The sequence below is a fragment of the Talpa occidentalis genome, unplaced genomic scaffold (genome assembly GCF_014898055.3).
Source record: "Talpa occidentalis isolate TD23 unplaced genomic scaffold, MPIMG_talOcc4v2.1 talOcc4.18, whole genome shotgun sequence".
Lineage (NCBI taxonomy): Eukaryota > Metazoa > Chordata > Mammalia > Eulipotyphla > Talpidae > Talpa > Talpa occidentalis.
In genome coordinates, this window is record NW_023601851.1 from 9675243 (window position 1) to 9681450 (window position 6208).

Below are 6208 nucleotides of genomic sequence, written 5' to 3' on the forward strand. Positions count from 1 at the left end.
AATTTTCCATCTTGCCAACTTTTATTTGTCTTTCTGATCTAAGCTCAGGTGTTACCGCTTCTTGAAGTCCCCCAAGACCCTGAGTTGGGTTCAGAACACCTGGATTCCCTCCATCCAAACACCTGTCTCACTGTGATGGAGAAGGTGCCGACTCCACATGGCAGCCTCGGTTTCTACACAGAACCCAGCACAGACTGACACCAAAAAGTAACTGTGGGGGGCAGGAATCCTGTGTCTCCTTCAGTGTTTAAACTGAAGCAGACAAATTGCAGTTCAGGTGAACTTCTGAAATTATCTTAATAATTACAATTAATAATAAATAATAAACAGAAGGTAACCCTGATTGATTGACATGCTGAGGCCTAGCTGCCATCTGCCCGTGCATGGTGGAGCATGAAGAGCCTTGCAGGCAGTCAGGGCCGTTCTCTGAGTTCTGAGTCCTCTCCCACTCGACTCCCCGGCTCAGACAGACTCTTCAGCACCTTCTTACTCTGGAGTAGTTAGTTCATTTTGCTTGATCCAGGGACTACTGAGGCCTTCATACTGCTTGATCCAGGCACTACTGAGGCCTTCATAATGACCTCCAGTCACTGCCACTTCATGTCCTGATATCCAGAAACCAAGACAGGAGCATGAGTGTCATTACAGGAAATATCCATGGAGAATAAGCAAGATCAACCCTAGTACGTCACATCAGAATCCTGAATGAATACAGTTCTTAGCCTGTGGTCACGATACACTCTTGGTCCATAAACATTCACTGGATGCATGCCGAGTGCCAAAGAAAAGGCAGAATGCTCTACGTCAAAGGACAACTCATTCTCATAATTTCTTTGAGAGGTAGATGTCATTATCCATATTTTTAAGATAAAGACATTGAGACTGAGAAAGTTTAAGTAAATGTCATAGGACACCGAACCCCATGTTTGTATGACAGGGCATTCTGAAGCTATGCCCTGTTCAACAAAATCCTCTCGAATACAGTGCTTGCCATGTGTTTAACCATTGCCTAGACACCACACAGGGGTGTCTCCCCGCTGGACTGGCGCTGTTCCTAGTTCTTTCCTTTACTCATTCATCATGACCCACTGAGTCCCAAAGAGACTCATCCTGAGAAGAAAGCCTCGTTCTGAACTTCCCAAGAAGAGCCTGGCGTAGGACCCTCAACCGAGGAGCCTGAGAAGCGGCTGTCTCCTGCCTGGAGCTGCCAGTCTGCTGAAGGGACAGTTTCTCTCTCAGTCAGCAGGGTTTCAGGGTTTCAGTGTTTCCCATCTTTGGCCCTCCTGTCTTCATGAGCTGTTTAAGTAGGTCTTACATCCAGCCACCCTGCACTCCATGGCAGGGAGTGTGCGTAAGACTGTTGCCGTGCCCACACCACACCTGCCTCTCCCTGACTTACTTCAATTATTTCTTCCTCTAGTCACTGTAAGCATAGATTTTTCTCAGCTCACTCAGGTGGTCCCTTTTAGGGTCTTGCTTGGAATCTTGCCACATAAATACCATCCCAATATAGTGGGTGCCACATCCAGATTCCGTATTCCTCCAAGAACAAATAGAAACCAAAAGTTCTGTTTCAACCACGCAACTAGCCTGGTTTCCCATTCTGTACTTTGAGTTCAGCCCTGGTGCTCTTCATTTGGTGCCCCTATGGTGCCAAGATCTGGCATTCACATATCTTCCCGTGTCCCCACAGAGTGTTCTGCTACATCAGCCTCTGGAAGGCCAGCAAGTGCTGGCTGCCTCCCACAGTGACTGAGGCTCGCCCTCCAGGATTTCTGAGTAACCCAACATGTTCACTCTGCAGTGGACTCACCTGTGAGCACTGCTTTCCTTGCCCTCATTCTCCCAGGAGGTGGGCAGGTACTCTCAGCTCTTCTTCTGAAGCCCTCTAAAAGGTTGTAGTTGCCACATCTCTGCTCTTGAAGGGGCAGTGAGTGAGAACTCTGTCTGGAAGTCTGAGTAGACAAAAGTAAGAGTAGATATCAGGAGTGAGGAAGGAAGAGGACCCACAGGCAGGAGGTCAGAGTGAAGAGAGGTTCTTTGGGCAAAATCTTCTCAGTACAAGTTTGAGAAAACAATTTCCAGGCAAGGCTAGGATGGCCTGGCTTAGGGGAAGCTGTGCTGGGGCCCAAGGCACCTCTAGGAGCAAGGCGGGTGGACATCACACACACACTTCTGCATCTGTGCTTTGGGTTACTCCAAACATGCTATGACTTTGTTCCCACCAGCATTTAGACTGATATGGGGAAGCGTGTCCTATAAACTTGCCTTGGGAATTCTGGGTCCCTTTGCTGGCTGAGTGGTGTTGTCATGGAGGGTTGCTACTGATGAGCCAGGGACACAATTGTTAGCATGAGCATACCAGTTTTGGTCATCATAGACCTATGACTCACATTTTTGCCTTTTATAGCACAAACTTGTAGACAAATAAATCCTGAAGGACAAGGCAGGAGTGAGTAGAGGTAGCACTGTGGTGCCTGGGAGCTTGCCGGAGACTGCAGTGACCCCTGATGTGCTGGACAGAGGTCAGGAAGGACAGTGATCCCAAAGAGGGAAAGACTGGAAGTTAGGAGAGTTCATGGGATGCTCTGCTGAGGCCCAAGGGTGATGTGAGTGTCCTGGATGAACATAAGTTCCCCTGATAATAACCTTGATGTCCAGCAAGAAAACAGCTGGCTCTTTGGACGAATAAGCAACCCAACACCTGCTGGGGACAAAGCAGGCCTCTGCAGACTGCATCTTCGAGGTTCCTAGTCTAGAGGCTTCCCCTCTCCCAGTGATTACTTACAGGACCCTCTCCAACTATTATCATCTTTCTCTAAACAGGCATAGTTTGCCAAGGCCGTGCCAGGCCAATTTTAGACCTAGGGACCTGTAGGGACCAAGTGAGACTAGGCTGCCCTCGAGGACCCACCCACCCCGGTGGGCACACGCTGAAGTGGTGAGCAGATGATACACGTCCATGAAGTTTTAGATCTCTGACACTCTTTGCGACAATGCCATCGGGTATTGTATATGCTATTGTCTGATGGTTCGTTTTGGCCTGGAAGATTAAGCAACTGCCAACCAAACCCCACTGTTGAGCATGATGCTGAGAGAATAGAGAGGATGCAGGGCTGGCCTTGTCTGGCTTCATACTGGACCTTGCTTCAGTATTTTTAAGAAAAGAAATGTGATTCTAAGTGTGTCCTAGCAGTGATGGGGAGATGGGCAGCTGTTCTGCAAACAAACGAATGAATGTTGCACACAATGTGTGCATGCTACACTTATTAAATAAATGCAATTCACTGACATGTACTTTTAATCCTAATATACATTATGATCCTTTGAAACTCAACCATGTCCTAACTGATCTTTAAAACCCAAATAAATATGCTGGCAAAGTTGATGCCGGTGTATACAGTAACAAGTGTCTGTTTCATGATGAGTATATATAGGTAATGAAATGCATATACAGCTGGGCTGTGCATCTTTCAGTTCTGGAATATAACTGATGCTCCCCTTTAGCATCTCAAAGTGAAGCACATGAGCCTCCCATAACTGTCCTTTTCACCCCTATGGCACCCAAACCCTCCCACTGGTTATGTCCAGGACTTCCCCTGCTCTTAGGTGTTTCCAAAGACTCCAGGGCCAGGCACCATACTGTCCGCCTGGGTCAGAGAATCTCAATGCCCAACAGCAGGTGTTTCTGAAGACCTGGAAAAATTACTCACCACTCACTGTCCTGCCAAGACACAGACAGAGCTCAGAGACCCTCTGGGGCCCTCAGAGGCCACTGCCGCTGCTACTGCTGTCATGATGCTCCCCAATCTGGAGGCCCTCCTGCTGGCATCCTCCAACCACCAGGATGCCCTCTTCCTGGCATCCTCCTACACCAGGTGCAGGCTGCCTGGGGGCTCCGGCTTAGGCTGTCTGAGGATGTCTTTGGCACGACTTACAGCCATACCAGTGTCCTGGCCACCCCGGGGCCTGTAGAAGCCTGCCTTGTCAAAGCAGGCCCAGGCCCAGACTCAGACCCAGGCTCAGAACTCAGACCTAGATGTACTTTTGACCCTCTGCCCTTGGGCCAGTTCTTCGGCTACCATGTTTCCTATCTTTCTAACCTCACCAGGATTCTTTTTTTTTTTTTTTTTTTTTTAATTTCAGGGCCCTCGATCCCCTCAGTGCATGGAACTTGCACAAGGTAGCAATCCCAGGCCGTCGGGGCCTACCCAGAAACAGCAGTCACTCTGAATCTCGAGAAGAAGTGTAGGGGCCTGTTTCTCTTCCCTTTCCTAGAGCATGGGCTCTACTCGCTATGCCCACTGTTGCCAGGCAAACTGCCAGCTTGGCAAGAACATCACTGCATGACAGAGCATAAATCGGGTCCCTGACTTAGCAGGTTTCCACACTTTATTTAAAATTAGGATGTCTATTATAGTTTACATTTATTTTGTTTTGTTTTCTGATTTATTTTTTTGCTATTTTTTTCTCAACAATGTTTTTCATGGCTTTTAAAAGACAACTGGAATAAAACGAGGTATCTTTTTCAATTCTACAGCCAGGAAAGTGAACAGAGAGAGGTGCAATTTCACCCTTGCTCCTGTGGGGGGCAGATACTGTGCTGACCTGGAAAAGAGACCCTACCCCCTGGGGCCCGTCCAGGGTGGAGTAAGGCCCTCCAGCCACTGCTGTACTTATCTGGGCACATCTTGCCATTTAGTGTATGCAGATGTGGTCCAGCCTTACTCACTGGGGCCTGGAGGTGACAGCAGGATCCATGGCATTTACTGTATGACCCTGGGCATCCCATCAGCTCCACTGGATGCACTGATACTGCAGGTAGAAGTTCTCATGAGCTGAAGCCGACTGGACAAACATGAACTGCAGTTTACAGTTGTTATTACTGGTCATATCTGGGAGAGGTCAGCACAGTCTCATCAAGTGTGGCCCTTGAGATTACAGACAGATTTAAGACATAGAAACATGCTTGCGTTTGGGGAGGTGTAGAGCCTAGGCGTCCCAGTACATTCCCTGTTTCCTGGGTACATTATACAAATGTTCCATCTTAATTCCTAATAGAGAAGTCAGATTATTAACCATCTCACTCACCTACACAGTCGTTAACATTTGCCATGTGCTCATTTTGATCTGCACATTCTGTTACTCATTGCCTCTCATCTGGTGTGGGACTTATTATCTTCCTCTGTTCATCAGGTGAAGGAACTGAGAGGTGAACACTTTGCTCAGGTAAAAGGGGAATGCAGGCCTGCCTGCCTGGTGGCGCGGGGTTAAGACAGTGCTATCAAGCTATCACCAGTCACTACAGCACAAGTTCATCCCCAGCCCACCAGGGAAAACCCACATGGTGCAGCAGACCTCTCCTGTCTCGCCTGCTGAGCATGTATTTCAATAGTCTGCCTGTTGTGTTCCCCTCCCTCTGGTGAATCCTTTCACCCCACCCCCTCTGGTCTGTACCCCAGTTCTTGAATGCATAAATAAATAAATCTTAAAAAGCAATAAAGGGAGAATGCACACCGAAGTGGGGCTGGGGTGTGTATGGCACCGGAAGAGCCAAACTCATTTGCCACTTCTGCTGGAGTCATGGTCAGAAGAGGAGCTGTCACCTATGGGAGTGGGAGGGATTCAGGCAGGAGGCTCACAATCATAATAGTGACTCAACAAGAGTCACTGTCCCCAGCCCCTGCCTTATGACTTGTACTGTTTTCTTTCTTAGGTGTGACACATATAAAAACACCCCACACATGCACCACACCATACAGGCCACACATATATGTACACCATGTTACATGCAAACACACCACTAAACCCCAATACCTACACACTACATCATTACACAGAGTACACTCACACACATACATGCACACACATCACATACACACACACACACAGACCCTTCAAGCATCACCTGACACGTTGGACTCATGTGCTTCTCCTATAACACGTCTTAAGTCCTGTCTTCTTTCTCCTGCAAGACCTTACCTCCCAGCAATAGATTGTAAGACCTGAGAATAGTTACCATTCTCTGTGCATCTCGTAGACCCATAAATAAACACAAAGTCTTCCAGAGGAGATAGCTGCAGTGATTTTTAACTTAATTAGACATTCTTGGGTGAACAATAAAGAGGATATAGGCTGAATTCCGTGTATTTATTCATGGTTAACCAGCACACTGAGCTGTTGATCAGCCTCTGTTGTTTTTTGCAAA

General features: G+C 47.8%; 1 protein-coding gene across 1 annotated transcript in view; it reads right to left on the reverse strand.

Moving 5' to 3' along the window:
* LOC119250690 (zinc finger protein 39-like) overlaps nucleotides 1–6208 on the reverse strand; it is a 332349-nt gene that overhangs the window by 285279 nt on the left and 40862 nt on the right. The gene's annotated exons all lie outside the window — the stretch shown is intronic.